Below are 19,531 nucleotides of genomic sequence, written 5' to 3'. Positions count from 1 at the left end.
ACACCAGAGACCGCAAAGAACACAAGTCACCCAGTACCATCAGTAACCACCAGAGGGAACCCAAAAACAGAACTCACAACAGGTTCTGCTCTGAGGCAAGATAGTATTCCTATTTCCATCTTTAGGGGTATTTAGTCCTCCGGCTGTGACGAGGTGTCTAGGATTGTTAGGTACACTCCACGGCTACTTCTAGTTGCGATGTTAAGATCAGGATTGCGGCCAGTATAGTGACCACCTACTCCAGTGAAAGTTTTCATGTTGCTCCAAGGTCACCGAATCATAACAGTACAACTGGCCCATAATGAGTTAAATGCCTCTCAGAAGAAAGGAAGAAAGGTGTTGAGCCATTTTTTTTTCTTCAGTCTGTTTTGCGTTTTCTTCCCTCCTAATCTCTGGGTGGCTGAGGAGCCCTGTGCTAGCATGAATGTTCAGGAAATAGCTTCTCGTGTAGACCAGCTTGCTGCTAGGGTACAGTGTATTTCAGGATATATTGCTCAGACAACTTCCAAAAATCAGAACAACGGCCTAACTGTGTGACGCTTCCAAAACAAGCGACAAAAATCCCAAATATGAAAATGCGGAAGCACACGTCACTGATATAATGCATAAATACTTTATTAAAGGATTTCACATATTATCCACACATAGTAAAAAATAGAAAACAAGTTAAAAAAATGGAGATGCACATGCAAGATCACAGCAAAATACAGGTACAGCCTCACCTCTCTGAGTAAATCTCACACTTTGTAAGGAGTATACATAGGGCTGTTCTATATATCTGTAGTGGCTAGTAGATCTAACTAACATACCACATTAGCGGCTACCAGTGCAATCATGACAGTACTGCATACTACGGTAATAAGTGCCAATGCACATTAAATAGGTTTCTCATGGTGTCCTGTCAATAGCTAGCCATTCATAAGGAGTTAAACTTCACTACCACATATACACTAACCAGCTGAGCCCGACTCCGTAATGCATATAGGGGTAAATAATTAGAGGTGATTCCCAAGGATACCAATAATCAAGGCCCCCCCATAGATACTCATCCACCAATAGGAATCTGAATATAAACTAACAAAGATCCAATTAAAATACAGACGAAGCTAACGCGAAACGCGCGTTGGGGATCCTCACAGCTCATACAGGTCATGTATCACCTCTAATTATTTACCCCTATATGCATTACGGAGTCGGGCTCAGCTGGTTAGTGTATATGTGGTAGTGAAGTTTAACTCCTTATGAATGGCTAGCTATTGACAGGACACCATGAGAAACCTATTTAATGTGCAGTGGCACTTATTACCGTAGTATGCAGTACTGTCATGATTGCACTGGTAGCCGCTAATGTGGTATGTTAGTTAGATCTACTAGCCACTACAGATATATAGAACAGCCCTATGTATACTCCTTACAAAGTGTGAGATTTACTCAGAGAGGTGAGGCTGTACCTGTATTTTGCTGTGATCTTGCATGTGCATCTCCATTTTTTTAACTTGTTTTCTATTTTTTACTATGTGTGGATAATATGTATTATCCTTTAATAAAGTATTTATGCATTATATCAGTGACGTGTGCTTCCGCATTTTCATATTTGGGATTTTTGTGGCTTGTTTTGGAAGCGTCACACAGTTAGGCCGTTGTTCTGATTTTTGGAAGTTACTGAATTGGTTCTGTATTTGGTTACAGCTGTGTATCTGGCCAAGAATGGATATTAGAGCCAGGGATACAGCCTGGCTCTCGACTATTGATACCATTTTTAATGGAGATGCCGTACAAGTGGAAACTAGTGAAAATGGGCAGAAAACGGAGCTTAAAAACTCTATGAAACATCTTTTAAAAAAACGCACTCGCATGTGGTGGAACAAGGCGTCGCTAGAAAAATATTTGATCAAAGGATTAATTCCAAGGGGCCTTAGAGTAAGAATAATGCCTTCCTTCCCCATAGAAGACAGTATATTTAAAACAAAATGGGAGGAAACATGTAATCAATGCTCCAGATCATTAATGGATTTACTAATTAACAGTAACAAAAAAAGCCTGGAGAAATTCGATACAGATATTGAGGATACACGTAAAAAATTGACTGAAAATCTATCAACATCAGAAATGGACTCCCTTAATAAGGACATTGATACACAGTTTCAGATATGGGAAAAGGAAGTGAAGGAGGTGAAAATGAAGAAATTTCAGAGGGATTTGAATAATTTCAAGAGTGGCAATGTATATAGATGGCGACCTATCTCCACTAGAGAACAGAACAGATCCAGATCTTCGTCATTCTCATCCATGTCATCAAGGGATGATGAGGGGGAATCAGGAACAGGGAACCGTATTTACAGTCTACGGCAGAGTACCGTATATACTCGAGTATAAGCCGACCCGAGTATAAGCCGACCCCCCTAATTTTGCCACAAAAATCTGGGAAAACTTATTGACTCGAGAATAATCCTAGGGTAGAAAATGCAGCAGCTACCGGTGAATTTCAAAATAAAAATAGATGCTCCATACCGTTCATTATTGCCCCATAGATGCTCCATATACAACTGTGCTGTATAGAATGCTCTGCACCGTTCATTATTGCCCAATAGATGCTCCTTATAAAGCTGTGCCATATAGCATGCTCTGCACCGTTGATTATGGCCCCATAGATGCTCCTTATAATGCTGTGCCATATATAATGCTCTGCACCTTTGATTATGGCCCCATAGATGCTCCTTATAATGCTGTGCCATATATGCTCTGCACCTTTGATTATGGCCCCATAGATGCCCCTTATAATGCTGTGCCATATATGCTCTGCACCTTTGATTATGGCCCCATAGATGCTCCTTATAATGCTGTGCCATATATGCTCTGCACCTTTGATTATGGCCCCATAGGTGCTCCTTATAATGCTGTGCCATATATGCTCTGCACCTTTGATTATGGCCCCATAGGTGCTCCTTATAATGCTGTGCCATATATGCTCTGCACCTTTGATTATGGCCCCATAGATGCTCCTTATAATGCTGTGCCATATATGCTCTGCACCTTTGATTATGGCCCCATAGGTGCTCCTTATAATGCTGTGCCATATATGCTCTGCACCTTTGATTATGGCCCCATAGATGCTCCTTATAATGCTGTGCCATATATGCTCTGCACCTTTGATTATGGCCCCATAGATGCTCCTTATAATGCTGTGCTATATATGCTCTGCACCTTTGATTATGGCCCCATAGGTGCTCCTTATAATGCTGTGCCATATATGCTCTGCACCTTTGATTATGGCCCCATAGGTGCTCCTTATAATGCTGTGCCATATATGCTCTGCACCTTTGATTATGGCCCCATAGGTGCTCCTTATAATGCTGTGCCATATATGCTCTGCACCTTTGATTATGGCCCCATAGGTGCTCCTTATAATGCTGTGCCATATAGAATGCGGCTGCAATAAAAAAAAAATCACATACTCACCTCTCTTCTCAGGACGCCAGCGCTTTCAATAATTACCTGCTCCTCTGCGGCTCCGTCTCCAGCACTGACGCTCAGCAGAGGGCGCGCACTGACTACGTCACAGCGCCCTCTAACCTGAGCGTCACTGCTAGAGGACGCTGCAGACGGAGCCGCACCGGAGCGAGGAGCAGGTAATTATAGCGCTGCGCTCCCCTTACCTGCTGCGGCGCGGTCCCTGCAGTCCCTGGCTTCTCCGGCGCTGCAGCTTCTTCCTGTAATTGAGCGGTCACATGGCACCGATCATTTACAGCAATGAATATGCGGCTCCTCCCCTATGGGGGTGGAGCCGCCTATTCATTTCTGTAATGAGCGGTGCCATGTGACCGCTCAGTACAGGAAGAATCTGCAGCGCCGGAGAAGCCAGGGACTGCAGGGACCGCGCCGCAGCAGGTAAGTATGACTACACAGCCCCCGCTCCCCCTCCCCTGCCGACACCCGGGTATATGACTCGAGTATAAGCCGAGAGGGGGACTTTCAGCCCAAAAAAATGGGCTGAAAATCTCGGCTTATACTCGAGTATATACGGTAATTACAAAAGGAAGGGTAATACCCATCATAGAAAAAATGAGAGAAAAGATAATAACCCTCCATCTAAGCTACAGGTGATCAACCTTTCAGAAATTCATCTATCTGAAGCACAATTAGACGTGTTGAGCCTGGGTCTAACATTTTCTCCTGTCTCTCCCTTCGACTCCTTCACAGCCATAAAAGACCTTCATCTTTTTGCACGGAAACTGGTCCTAAAGAAGTTACATGATAGACCTGAGAAAGATGAGGAATGGACCAGGGAAGAAATGGAAACCATAAGAATACTAGAAGAACTGAGTAATGAAAATGATGAATCTGAAACCAGAAGTAAGTTTGCCATACCTACCCCCAAAAAATTCCCACCTCTGCATATCTACCCAAATATTGAATTGTTTGTTAAATTAGTCACCGAAGAATTTGAAAAAATCAATAGGAGGATTTCTAATGATAATTTAACTCCAACCCAAAGAAAAGCACTACATGAACTTAAAAGAATGAGAGACATAGTAATAAAGCCCTCCGATAAGGGGGGCAATGTTGTCATTTGGCTGCAGAAACAATACGAAAAGGAGGCACTCAGACAACTGAGAGATGTCACATGTTATCAAAGATTAACGTACAACCCGACATCTGCTTTTCAGAGTGAACTCTATGAGATATTGGACAAGACCTTTCAAGATGGAGTAATAACAAAGGAAGTGAGAGACAACTTAATACCTCCATATCCAAGAACAGCTTGCATATACTTCATCCCTAAAGTACATAAGAGTTTAATTAATCCTCCCGGGAGACCGATTGTTTCAGGGAATGGAAGCCTCTGCGAAACTGTAAGTAAGTATTTGGATCATCATTTAAAACCTATTGTTCAAACTCTACCATCACACATCAAAGACACGGGTGATGTACTGGGTAAGATAGAGGGCATTCCTATGGAGGAGGATATGTGGCTCGTTACGTTAGACGTAGAGTCACTATACGCGTCAATCCAACACAAGGATGGTATACAGGCAACCCAGATGTTCTTGACCATGTCTGATTATGACATAGAATTCACAAAGTTCTTGATTTCACTACTTAAGTTTGCGCTGGAACATAACTATTTCATCTTTAAAAATACCATCTATGTTCAAAAACAAGGTACTGCGATGGGGGCGTCATTCGCCCCCTCGTATGCAAATTTATTTTTAGGGGCGTGGGAAAGGAAGATCTTCTTCACGAACCCGATAGCGGATATAGAAAAGGTCCTATTTTGGGCCAGGTTTATAGACGACATTCTCATGATCTGGCAGGGTACGGAGCAAGAACTCCGAGTCCTTATGTTTGTTAATCTACTAAACACCAATGACATCAACGTTAAATTAACGTGTAAATATAGCCAAACTGACATCGAATTTTTGGACATTCTTATTTCAAAGGGCCCTTTGGATGTATTGCAAACTGATGTGTTCCGTAAGAAGACTGCTGTAAATTCACTTCTTCATGCTTCCTCTTCCCACCCCCAACAAGTGATTAATTCCATACCAACAGGACAATTCCTACGTATCAAAAGGATTTGTTCCAATGAACTTTTGTATGAAGGACAAGCTGAAGACCTAACTAAACGGTTTAGAGATCGGGGGTATTCAAACCGAAGCATCAAGAGGGGACGCAATAGAGCAGCGGTGGAAAATCAAACTAAACTTCTACAACCAAGGACCAAAACAACCAAACAGGACAATATGATAAGGTTCATATCTACATACAATGAAAAATGGAATGATATGAGATCGGCCCTTAACAAATACTGGCCATTATTGAGAACAGATCAAGTCTTGACTCAACACATTAGCAAGGTACCATCTATCACCTATAGAAGTTCACAGAATCTAAAGGACATGCTAGTGCACAGTTATCATCCGGGTGAAGACCCAGGGAAAGCTTTTGGTTCAAAAGGTCCTAAATGGGGGTTTTTCCCCTGCAATGACTGTATAGCGTGCCCAAATATGCAGGAAACATCAACTTTTAAATCAAGTGACGGAACAAAGCTGTTCACCATCACACAGCATATAACATGTAACTCAATTGGTGTGGTGTACTATGCCAGCTGCCCTTGTGGCAAAATTTATGTGGGCCTAACGTCAAGGCCACTCAGAGTTCGTGTCAGAGAGCATTACAGAGACATTATAAATGCAAAAGACGCAACCGACATGTTAACATTGAAGCCGGTAGCGAGACATTTTAAAAGATATCATGATTGTGAAGCCAAACTATTAAGGGTTTCTGGCATAGACAAGGTGTTCATAGATCAGAGAGGTGGAAACTGGAAAAGAACACTAGCGCAGCTAGAAACCAGGTGGATAAAAAAGATTGACTGCATACAGCCAAAGGGATTAAATGAGAAGCTTAGTTTTGCCCCTTTTCTTTAGGTACTTATTTGTGTGTGCTTCCTTATTGTACTTTGTTTTTATGGTTTATTGCTCTTTGTTAGTTTATATTCAGATTCCTATTGGTGGATGAGTATCTATGGGGTGGCCTTGATTATTGGTATCCTTGGGAAGAGATGAGAACAACACATCAACATCTAGCCTGGCACGAAGGAGAAGAACAAAGAAGAAAGAAAAAAGAAGATCTACACCAATGAAGGAGAACAGACTTATGGGGACATTAAGTGTGATGTCTGTTATGAACTGGTGGTTCAGAAACACAATGGACCTGGTGGTTAAGAGCACACAAAGTGACCTGATAGTTACTAATAACATAGGACGAGCTCTGAGACGTGGGAACTCTGCTGACCGCAATCCCTAATCCTATCACACCACACTAGAGGTAGCCGTGGAGCGCTCCTGACCAGACCTAGGCGCCTCGGGCACAGCCTGAGAAACTAGCTAGCCCTGAAGATAGAAAAATAAGCCTACCTTGCCTCAGAGAAATTCCCCAAAGGAAAAGGCAGCCCCCCACATATAATGACTGTGAGTAAAGATGAAAATACAAACACAGAGATGAAATAGATTTTAGCAAAGTGAGGCCCGACTTACTGAATAGACCGAGGATAGGAAAGATAGCTTTGCGGTCAGCACAAAAACCTACAAACAACCATGCAGAGGGCGCAAAAAGACCCTCCGCACCGACTAACGGTACGGAGGTGCTTCCTCTGCGTCCCAGAGCTTCCAGCAAGCAAGACAAACCAAAATAGCAAGCTGGACAGAAAAAATAGCAAACCAAGAAACACAAGCAGAACTTAGCTTATGCAGGCCACAAGGACGATCCAGGAGAGAGCAAGACCAATACTGGAACATTGACTGGAGGCAAGGAACAAAGAACTAGGTGGAGTTAAATAGAGCAGCACCTAACGACTTAATCTCGTCACCTGAGGAAGGAAACTCAGAAGCCGCAGCCCCACTCACATCCACCAGAGGAAGCTCATAGACAGAACCAGCCGAAGTACCACTCATGACCACAGGAGGGAGCTCGACCACAGAATTCACAACAGTACCCCCCCCTTGAGGAGGGGTCACCGAACCCTCACCAGAGCCCCCAGGCCGACCAGGATGAGCCAAATGAAAGGCAAGAACCAGATCGGCAGCATGAACATCAGAGGCAAAGACCCAGGAATTATCTTCCTGACCATAACCCTTCCACTTAACCAGGTACTGGAGTTTCCGTCTCGAAATACGAGAATCGAAAATCTTCTCCACTATGTACTCCAACTCCCCCTCAACCAAAACCAGGGCAGGAGGATCAACGGATGGAACCACAGGTGCCACGTATCTCCGCAACAATGACCTATGGAATACATTATGGATGGAAAAAGAAGCTGGAAGGGTCAAACGAAAAGACACAGGATTAAGAACCTAAGAAATCCTATACGGACCAATGAAACGAGGCTTAAACTTAGGAGAGGAAACTTTCATAGGAATATAACGAGATGACAACCAAACCAAATCCCCAACACGAAGTCGGGGACCCACACAGCGCCTGCGGTTAGCGAAACATTGAGCCTTCTCCTGGGACAATGTCAAATTGTCCACCACATGAGTCCAAATCTGCTGCAACCTATCCACCACAGTAACCACACCAGGACAGTCCGAAGACTCAACCTGCCCTGAAGAGAAACGAGGATGGAAACCAGAATTGCAGAAACGATGTTCAGAAACGATGTTCTCCGGAATGCCATGTAAACGAACCACATGATGGAAAAACAATGGCACCAAATCAGAGGAGGAAGGCAATTTAGACAAGGGTACCAAATGGACCATCTTAGAGAAGCGATCACAAACCACCCAAATGACCGACATCTTTTGAGAGACGGGGAGATCCGAAATAAAATCCATAGAGATATGTGTCCAGGGCCTCTTCGGGACTGGCAAGGGCAAAAGCAACCCACTGGCATGAGAACAGCAGGGCTTAGCCCGAGCACAAATCCCACAGGACTGCACAAACGAATGCACATCCCGCGACAGAGACGGCCACCAAAAGGATCTAGCCACCAAATCTCTGGTACCAAAGATTCCAGGATGACCAGTCAACACCGAACAATGAACCTCAGAGATAACTCTACTCGTCCATTTATCAGGGACAAACAGTTTCTCCGCTGGGCAACGGTCAGGTCTATTAGCCTGAAATTTTTGCAGCACCCGCCGCAAATCAGGGGAGATGGCAGACAAAATTACTCCCACTTTGAGAATACCCGCCGGCTCAGGAAAACCCGGAGAGTTGGGCACAAAACTCCTGGACAGGGCATCCGCCTTCACATTCTTAGAGCCCGGAAGGTACGAAACCACAAAGTCAAAACGGGAGAAAAACAGCGACCAACGAGCCTGTCTAGGATTCAACCGTTTGGCAGACTCGAGATAAGTCAAGTTCTTGTGATCAGTCAAGACCACCACGCGATGCTTAGCTCCTTCAAGCCAATGATGCCACTCCTCGAATGCCCACTTCAAGGCCAACAACTCTCGATTGCCAACATCATAATTACGCTCAGCAGGCGAAAACTTCCTGGAAAAGAAGGCACATGGTTACATCACCGAGCCATCAGAACTTCTTTGCGACAAAACAGCCCCTGCTCCAATCTCAGAAGCATCAACCTCGACCTGGAATGGGAGTGAAACATCTGGCTGGCACAACACAGGGGCAGAAGAAAAACGATGCTTCAACTCCTGAAAAGCTTCTACAGCAGCAGAAGACCAATTGACCACATCAGCACCCTTCTTGGTTAAATCAGTCAACGGTTTAGCAATACTAGAAAAATTATTGATGAAGCGACGATAAAAATTAGCAAAGCCCAGGAACTTTTGCAGACTCTTCAGAGATGTCGGCTGAGTCCAATCATAAATGGCCTGAACTTTAACAGGGTCCATCTCGATAGTAGAAGGGGAAAAAATGAAACCCAAAAATGAAACCTTCTGAACACCAAAGAGACACTTTGACCCCTTCACAAACAAAGAATTCGCACGCAGGACCTGGAACACCATTCTAACCTGCTTCACGTGAGACTCCCAATCATCCGAGAAGACCAAAATATCATCCAAGTATACAATCAGGAATTTATCCAGGTACTCTCGGAAGATGTCATGCATAAAGGACTGAAATACTGATGGAGCATTGGAAAGCCCGAATGGCATAACCAGGTACTCAAAATGGCCCTCGGGCGTATTAAATGCTGTTTTCCATTCATCGCCCTGTTTAATACGCACAAGATTATACGCACCACGAAGATCTATCTTGGTGAACCAACTAGCCCCCTTAATCCGAGCAAACAAATCAGACAGCAGCGGCAAGGGGTACTGAAATTTGACTGTGATTTTATTTAGAAGGCGGTAATCAATACAAGGTCTCAACGAACCATCCTTCTTGGCCACAAAAAAGAACCCTGCTCCCAATGGCGACGATGACGGGCAAATATGACCCTTCTCCAAGGATTCCTTTACGTAACTCTGCATAGCGGCGTGCTCAGGCACAGACAAATTAAACAGTCGACCCTTAGGAAACTTACTACCAGGAATCAAATCGATAGCACAATCGCAATCCCTATGCGGAGGTAGGGCACTGGACTTGGACTCATCAAATACATCCCGGTAATCCGACAAGAACTCTGGGACCTCAGAAGGGGTGGATGATGAAATAGACAGAACTGGAACATCACCATGTACCCCCTGACAACACCAGCTGGACACAGACATAGATTTCCAATCCAATACTGGGTTATGTACTTGTAGCCATGGCAACCCCAACACAACCACATCATGCAGATTATGCAACACCAAAAAGCGAATATCCTCCTGATGCGCAGGAGCCATGCACATGGTCAGTTGGGTCCAGTACTGAGGCTTATTCTTGGCCAAAGGCGTAGCATCAATTCCTCTCAATGGAATAGGATACTGCAAGGGCTCCAAGAAAAACCCACAGCGCCTAGCAAAGTCCAAGTCCATCAAATTCAGGGCAGCGCCTGAATCCACAAATGCCATGACAGAATAGGATGACAAAGAACAGATCAAAGTAATGGAGAAAAGAAATTTTGACTGTACCGTACCAATGGTGGCAGACCTAGCGAACCGCTTAGTGCGCTTAGGACAATCGGAGATAGCATGAGTGGAATCACCACAATAAAAACACAGCCCATTCCGACGTCTGTGTTCTTGCGGCTCAGCTCTGGTCAAAGTCCTATCACATTGCATAGGCTCAGGTTTATGCTCAGATAATACCGCCAAATGGTGCACATTTTTACGCTCACGTAAGCGTCAATCGATCTGAATGGCCAAAGACATAGACTCATTCAGACCAGCAGGCATAGGAAATCCCACCATGACATCCTTAAGGGCTTCAGAGAGACCCTTTCTGAAAATTGCTGCCAGCGCACATTCATTCCATTGAGTGAGCACAGACCACTTCCTAAACTTCTGACAATATATCTCTACCTCATCCTGACCCTGACACAGAGCCAGCAAATTTTTCTCTGCCTGATCCACTGAATTAGGTTCATCATACAGCAATCCGAGCGCCAGAAAAAACGCATCAATATCGCATAATGCAAGATCTCCTGGCGCAAGGGAAAATGCCCAGTCTTGAGGGTCGCCACGTAATAAAGAAATAATGATCTTAACTTTTTGAACTGGGTCACCAGAGGAGCGGGGTTTCAAAGCCAGAAACAGTTTACAATTATTTTTGAAATTCAAAAACTTAGCTCTATCTCCAGAAAATAAGTCAGGAATAGGAATTCTAGGTTCTAACATAGATTTCTGAACCACAATGTCATGAATATTTTGTACTCTTGCAGTGAGATGATCCACACAAGAAAACAGACCTTTAATGTCCATCACTACACCTGTGTCCTGAACCACCCAAATGTCTAGGGGAAAAGAAAGACAAAACACAGTGCAGAGAAAAAAAATGGTCTCAGAACTTCTCTTTTCCCTCTATTGAGAAGCATTAGTACTTTGGGCCTCCAGTACTGTTATGAACTGGTGGTTCAGAAACACAATGGACCTAGTGGTTAAGAGCACACAAAGTGACCTGATAGTTACTAATAACATAGGACGAGCTCTGAGACGTGGGAACTCTGCTGACCGCAATCCCTAATCCTATCACACCACACTAGAGGTAGCCGTGGAGCGCTCCTGACCAGACCTAGGCGCCTCGGGCACAGCCTGAGAAACTAGCTAGCCCTGAAGATAGAAAAATAAGCCTACCTTGCCTCAGAGAAATTCCCCAAAGGAAAAGGCAGCCCCCCACATATAATGACTGTGAGTAAAGATGAAAATACAAACACAGAGATGAAATAGATTTTAGCAAAGTGAGGCCCGACTTACTGAATAGACCGAGGATAGGAAGGATAGCTTTGCGGTCAGCACAAATACCTACAAACAACCACGCAGAGGGCGCAAAAAGACCCTCCGCACCGACTAACGGTACGGAGGTGCTTCCTCTGCGTCCCAGAGCTTCCAGCAAGCAAGACAAACCAAAATAGCAAGCTGGACAGAAAAAATAGCAAACCAAGAAACACAAGCAGAACTTAGCTTATGCAGGCCACAAGGACGATCCAGGAGAGAGCAAGACCAATACTGGAACATTGACTGGAGGCAAGGAACAAATAACTAGGTGGAGTTAAATAGAGCAGCACCTAACGACTTAAATTCGTCGCCTGAGGAAGGAAACTCAGAAGCCGCAGCCCAACTCACATCCACCAGAGGAAGCTCATAGACAGAACCAGCCGAAGTACCACTTATGACCACAGGAGGGAGCTCGACCACAGAATTCACAACAGATGTCACTCAGTAACTATTCATCACTTGTTTTTATGTGTACTCAATTTTATATTTAAAGGATTTAGCTCTTTTTTGTACATATATATTCTATATAAATATTTCTTATTTGCACCATTATTGTATTAATGTATTTACATACTTATAACTATATATCATGGTTACCTCTGCACTTACTACAGTATATTTGCTGTAAGTGGGTGATATGTGACCTGGAGCTGTCGAATCTATCACCATACTCACCATTTAGATATGTCACTTATAGTTACATTTCACAAGCTCTCTGTCACCTAGGACATCTTAGAAACTAGAGGATGTCATATTTGATCTTGCATTTTTTTCACTTCATGCCGTAATTAATCAACGGCAAAATTTGTAAATAATTTCTTTATTTTTTTACATCATTCTTTATATTTTTTTATGTTTATTTTTATAGGCTATAGAAATCAGTTATACCACTATCAGCTTTTATTAGTTTATATATATATATATTTAGTGACTTTCCTACACCTAGATCGCCCCAATACAGACCACAGCATATTTACTGCGGTTGGGTGCGACCTGGGGATCACGCGCACTAGGGGGATTTACACACACAGCAATACAATACACACTTTTTTTGCTGAATGACACCTTGATGTTCACCAATTGTCCCCATCTCCTTTCTGATGTGCCCCTCAGTGCTTCCCATACTTATACGTACCATCAGCACACTTCAGTGCGGTGAGTGCGCTCCGTCTCTGGCTGATTTCTCGCGCTGCCGTGGCAACACGTCTGGTACGTTGCTGGCTCCGCCCCCCGCTTTGATGCCTCAGACGGGGAAGCGGAACAGTGACGAGGACGCCGACCTGCGCATGCGCCGGGACCCGGCTCAGAGACGCGAGCGCCATTACCACGCCGCACCCACCAATGAAGGTATAACTATATAAACTCTGCACTTTAACACTCACATTAGCAACCCCCGGACGAAGCTAACGCGAAACGCGCGTTGGGGATCCTCACAGCTCATACAGGTCATGTATCACCTCTAATTATTTACCCCTATATGCATTACGGAGTCGGGCTCAGCTGGTTAGTGTATATGTGGTAGTGAAGTTTAACTCCTTATGAATGGCTAGCTATTGACAGGACACCATGAGAAACCTATTTAATGTGCATTGGCACTTATTACCGTAGTATGCAGTACTGTCATGATTGCACTGGTAGCCGCTAATGTGGTATGTTAGTTAGATCTACTAGCCACTACAGATATATGGAACAGCCCTATGTATACTCCTTACAAAGTGTGAGATTTACTCAGAGAGGTGAGGCTGTACCTGTATTTTGCTGTGATCTTGCATGTGCATCTCCATTTTTTTAACTTGTTTTCTATTTTTTACTATGTGTGGATAATATGTGTTATCCTTTAATAAAGTATTTATGCATAAAATCAGTGACGTGTGCTTCCGCATTTTCATATTTGGGATGTTTGTATATTGCTCAGACTCCTGCTTTAGAACCGAAGATTCCTACTCCTGATTTGTTTTCTGGTGACAGGTCCAAATTTTTGAGTTTTAAAAACAACTGTAAACTGGTTTTTGCTCTGAGACCTCGATCCTCCGGTGATTCCATTCAGCAGGTAAAAATCGTAATCTCCCTGCTGCGTGGCGACCCGCAGGATTGGGCGTTTTCCCTGGAATCTGGGGATCCGGCTTTGCTTAACCCCTATCTGACCTCGGACGGGATAGTACGTCCGAGGTCAGATCCCCTGCTTTGATGCAGGGCTCCGCGGTGAGCCCGCATCAAAGCCGGGACTTGTCAGCTGTTTTGAACAGCTGACATGTGCCCGCAATAGGTGCGGGCAGAATCGCGATCTGCCCGCACCTATTAACTAGTTAAATGCCGCTGTCAATCGCAGACAGTGGCATTTAACTACCGCATCCGGCCGGGCGGCCGGAAATGACGTCATCGCCGACCCCGTCACATGATCGGGGGTCGGCGATGCGTCTCCATTGTAACCATAGAGGTCCTTGAGACCTCTATGGTTACTGATCGCCGGTGGCTGTGAGCGCCACCCTGTGGTCGGCGCTCACAGCACACCTGATTTTCTGCTACATAGCAGCGAACAGCAGATCGCTGCTATGTAGCAGAGCCGATCGTGCTGTGCCTGCTTCTAGCCTCCCATGGAGGCTATTGAAGCATGGTAAAAGTAAAAAAAAAAAGTAAAAAAAAATGTGAAAAAAATAAAAAAAATATAAAAGTTTAAATCACTCCCCTTTCGCCCCAATCAAAATAAATCAATAAAAAAAAATCAAATCTACACATGTTTGGTATCGCCGCGCTCAGAATCACCTGATTTATCAAATAAAAAAAAGCATTAACCTGATCGCTAAACGGCGTAGCGAGAAAAAAATTCGAAACGCCAGAATTACGTTTTTTAGGTCGCCGCGACATTGCATTAAAATGCAATAACGGGCGATCAAAAGAACGTATCTGCACCAAAATGCTATCATTAAAAACATCATCTCGGCACGCAAAAAATAAGCCCCAACCGACCCCAGATCACGAAAAATGGAGACGCTACGAGTATCGGAAAATGGCGCAATTTTTATTTATTTTTTTTTAGCAAAGTTTGGAATTTTTTTTCACCACTTAGATAAAAAATAACCTAGTCATGTTAGGTGTCTATGAACTCGTACTGACCTGGAGAATCATAATGTCAAGTCAGTTTTAGCATTTAGTGAACCTAGCAAAAAAGCCAAACAAAAAACAAGTGTGGGATTGCACTTTTTTTGCAATATCACCGCACTTGGAATTTTTTTCCCGATTTCTAGTACACGACATGCTAAAACCAATGAAGTCGTTCAAAAGTACAACTCGTCCCGCAAAAAATAAGCCCTCACATGGCCAAATTCTCGGAAAAATAAAAAAGTTATGGCTCTGGGAAGGAGGGGAGTGAAAAACGAACACGGAAAAATGAAAAATCCCAAGGTCATGAAGGAGTTAATATAGACTCCTTTTTTCAGGCTTTGGGATTGTTATATGATGAACCTAATTCTGTGGATCAAGCGGAGAAGACCTTGTTGGCCCTGTCTCAGGGTCAAGAGGCGGCAGAATTGTATTGTGAGAAATTCAGAAAATGGTCTGTGTTGTCTAAATGGAATAATGATACTTTGGCGGCAATTTTCAGAAGGGGTCTTTCTGAATCCGTTAAAGATGTCATGGTGGGGTTTCCCACGCCTTCTGGTCTGAGTGATTCTATGTCTCTGGCCATTCAGATTGACCGGCACTTGCGGGAGCGCAAAACTGTGCGCGCTGTGGCGTTGTCCTCAGAGCAGACTCCTGAGCCAATGCAGTGTGATAGGATTCTGTCTAGAACAGAACGACAAGGATTCAGACGTCAGAATGGGTTGTGTTATTATTGTGGCGATGCTTCTCGTGTTATTTCAGTCTGTCCTAAGCGGACAAAAAGGATCGCTAGTTCATTTACCATCTGTACTGTACAACCTAAATTTCTGTTATCTGTGTCCTTGATCTGCTCATTGTCATCATTTTCTGTCATGGCGTTTGTGGATTCAGGCGCCGCCTTGAACTTAATGGACTTTGGGTTTGCCAGGCGTTGTGGTTTTTCCTTGCAGCCTTTGCAGAACCCTATTCCTTTAAGGGGCATTGATGCTACACCCTTGGCTAAAAATAAACCCCAGTTTTGGACACAGGTGACCATGCGCATGGCGCCAGCCTATCAGGAAGATTGTCGATTTCTGGTGTTGCATAATTTGCATGATGCTATCGTGCTGGGTTTTCCGTGGTTGCAGGTACATAATCCTGTGTTGGATTGGAAGTCCATGTCTGTGACTATTTGGGGTTGTCAGGGGGTTCATAATGATGTTCCTTTGATGTCAATCTCCTCTTCTTCTTTTTTCATGTTGCTCCAAGGTCACCGAATCATAACAGGCTCCAGGAACACAATGACGGGAGGAAGGAATCCTTCTGCACTGTATTCCTCCACCGCTGTAAAAAAAAGTCCCTAGTCTTACTTTTGGCATTGCTGTGTGAGAAATTTTCCCACGCAGCAATTACCATAAAGTGAGACTTTGAACTTTAGTAACCTCAGTGATGCACTGCAGGAGCCATTGTCTCCTGTCAGTGTGTCACTGAAGGTCCTATAGAGCAGTGACATCACCCGATGTCACTGTTCTATAGGGGAGATCGTCGTGGGACACTCGTTATTAATTGGACTACGGCGCTGAAGTATGGTAAGTATGGTTAAATGAAGAATATTAAAATACTTTTTTCCTAATGTGTGTGTGTTTTATTAACCCTTTATTACTATTGGATTAATAATGAATAGGCATCTAATTGATGCCTCTCTGTTATTAACCCGGCTTAATGTCACCTTACAATAGCAAGGTGACATTAACCCCTTATTACCCCATATCTGAAACTCCTAAACCCTTCATCCAATTTTAATGTGGATACCCTCAAATGAAAGTTGAAAGTCTGAACTTCAACTGCATCTGAACTGTTTAGTTTAAAATTCATTGTGGTAATGTCTATAACCAAAATTAGAAAAATGTTGTTTCTGTCCAAATATATATGGACCTAACTGTATGTAGTATGTGTGTAGTAAGTTTTTTTTATTTTATTCATTCACCTACTACTGTCCCATCATTGGCTAATGTGTCAATCACAGTCACTGTAGCAGGCATCGTCCGGTGGGACTTGAAGTCCCATCGGACGATGCCTGCACACACGCACAGACCCCCGGTAGCCCACTCAGAGCCCCGATAGGCCCGTACAGAGCCCCGGCAGCCCGCACAGAGTCCCGGCAGCCCGCACAGACCCCCGGCAGGCCCACACAGAGCCCCAGCAGCCCGCACAAAGTTCCGGCAGGCATGCACAGCCCCAGCAGCCTGAACAGAGCCCCGGCAGGCCCGCACAGAGCCCCGACAGCCCGCACAGAGCCCCAGCAGCAAGCACAGAGCCCCAGCAGGCCCGTACAGACCCCTGGCAGGCACACACAGACCCCGGCAGGCCCTTACAGACTCCGCCCGCACACACAGACATGCCCAGTGTCCACCAAAGCACCGCCTACACTTTTCCCCCCTCCGGAACAGGATGTAGAAGGACAGAAAGGGCTTATTTACATTCCGATATTTGTGTCGCATTGACTTGCATTGATATCGGTATCAGTGATATCCGATATTTTTTGGATATCGGCCGAACCAATCTGATACCGATACATCTGGATATTGGAAGGTATCACTCAACACTACTCACAGTAGAACATTCTATTATGGCAAAACAGCAGTCAGCAATAGGCCATGCATGTGGTATCAGGGTCTCGTTCTGCATTTAGAGCTTTGAATTTTTAATTTTAAATTAAGACAAGGTGGGTGAGGGACCAGTGTAGGCTGCTGTGCTGGGAGCCTTGATACATCATGCAACAGCTTAAAGTTCTTTTTTGCTCAGCCACTCTCAGGTGGCACAAATATCAGTTGGTAGACTTCTATTGGTAGAAAAGTTTAAGGATAGTAACACAGGTAACTGACTGATCAATTCACCCACAGTAGAAATTTTAGAATGGCACAGCAGCAGTCAATCATGTGTCATGTATGAGGTATCAAGGTCTGAGACAGCATTTACAGCTTTGAATTGAAGTTTCAATTTAGATGTGGTGGCTAATTGAGTGGTATAAGCCTTCGTTGCTGGGAGCCCAGATACCTCATGCAACAGCCTCTTTTTTTTAGTTTACCGGCCACACCTAAGTGGCACAAACATCAGTTTCATAGGCTACTATTGGTAGGAAAAATGTAAGGCTAGTAACACATATAGGTGACTGATCCATTGACTCACAGTAGAACATTTTATAATGGCACAACAGCAGTCAGCAATAGGCCATGCATGTGGTATCAGGGTCTGGTTTTGCATTTAGAGCTTTGAATTTTTACATTTAAATTGAGACAAGGTGGGTAAGGGACCAGTGTAGGCTCCAACAGCTCAAACTTCAGTTTGGTACACTACTATTGGTAGAAAAGTTTAAGGATAGTAACACAGGTAATTGACTGATCAATTCACCCACAGTAGAAATTTTAGAATGGCACAGCAGCAGTCAGCAATGGGCCGTGTATGTTGTATCACTGTCTGGGCCAGCATTTAGAGCGAGGAATTGAAGTTTCAATTAAGAGGTCATGGCTAAGGGAGCAGAAAAAGACTTCTTTACTGGGAGCCCAGATACCTCATGCAACAGCTGAATTTTTTTAGCTTCCTAGCCACACTCAGGTGGCATAAACATCAGTTTCACAGACTTCTATTGGCAGAAAAATGTATATTAGTAACACAGGTAGTTGACTGATCAATTGACCCACAGTAGAACACTTTATAATGGCACAGAAGTAGTCAGACAAGTGCCATGCATGAGGTATTAGGGACTGGGACAGCATTTACATCTTTTAATTGAAGTTTCAATTAAGACATGGTGGCTAAGGGAGCGGTGTAAGCCTTTTTTGCTGGGAGCCCTGATGCCTGATGCAACAGCTTAATATTTTTCCTTGCTAGAATCAGGTAACACAAATATCAGCTTGGTAGAGCACTAATATTTTGAACATGTAAGGATAGAAAAACTGATAGTTTACTAAAAGTAAGTGCAGGCCTGCCAATCTGGGAGCCATACTGCAACAGGCACCACACATGAAGGAGACCCGACTTGGAGTACAAATATTTTCCAAAATTAGGGGCAGACAACAGGAGGCATAACATCAATTTACATACAGTAGAAATTTGATAATGGCACAGCAGAGTCAGCCATGTGCCATGAATGAGATATCAGGGTCTGGGCTAGCATTGAGAGCTTTGAATTGAAGTTTTAATCAAGAGGTGGTGGCTAAAGGAGTAATGAAAGCCTTCCTATCTGGGAGCCCTGACACCTCATGCAACAGCTTTTTTCCCCAACTACAGTTTCATGCAGTACTATTGGTACAAAAATGGAAGGAAAATAACACAGGTAGTTGACTGAAAGTGAGCGCAGGCCTGTCTGTCTGGGAGCCCTACTTACACAGGCAACCCACCAGATGGAGTCCCAATTTATAATCTCCACAATTCAAAAAATTATTATCATACACCACTAAAGCCACATCAATTTCCACAGAGTAGAAACTGTATAATAGGACTGTGACATACCTTCCACTACAGGCAACCCTCCATATGGAGACCCATCTTGGAGTCTCCACATTTAAAAAAATTGTTTATAATGTCAGCAGCAGTAGCAACAGCAGGCACAGAAGACACCA

This window comes from Ranitomeya imitator, chromosome 4 (genome assembly GCF_032444005.1).
Source record: "Ranitomeya imitator isolate aRanImi1 chromosome 4, aRanImi1.pri, whole genome shotgun sequence".
Lineage (NCBI taxonomy): Eukaryota > Metazoa > Chordata > Amphibia > Anura > Dendrobatidae > Ranitomeya > Ranitomeya imitator.
This window is presented reverse-complemented; position numbering follows the sequence as displayed.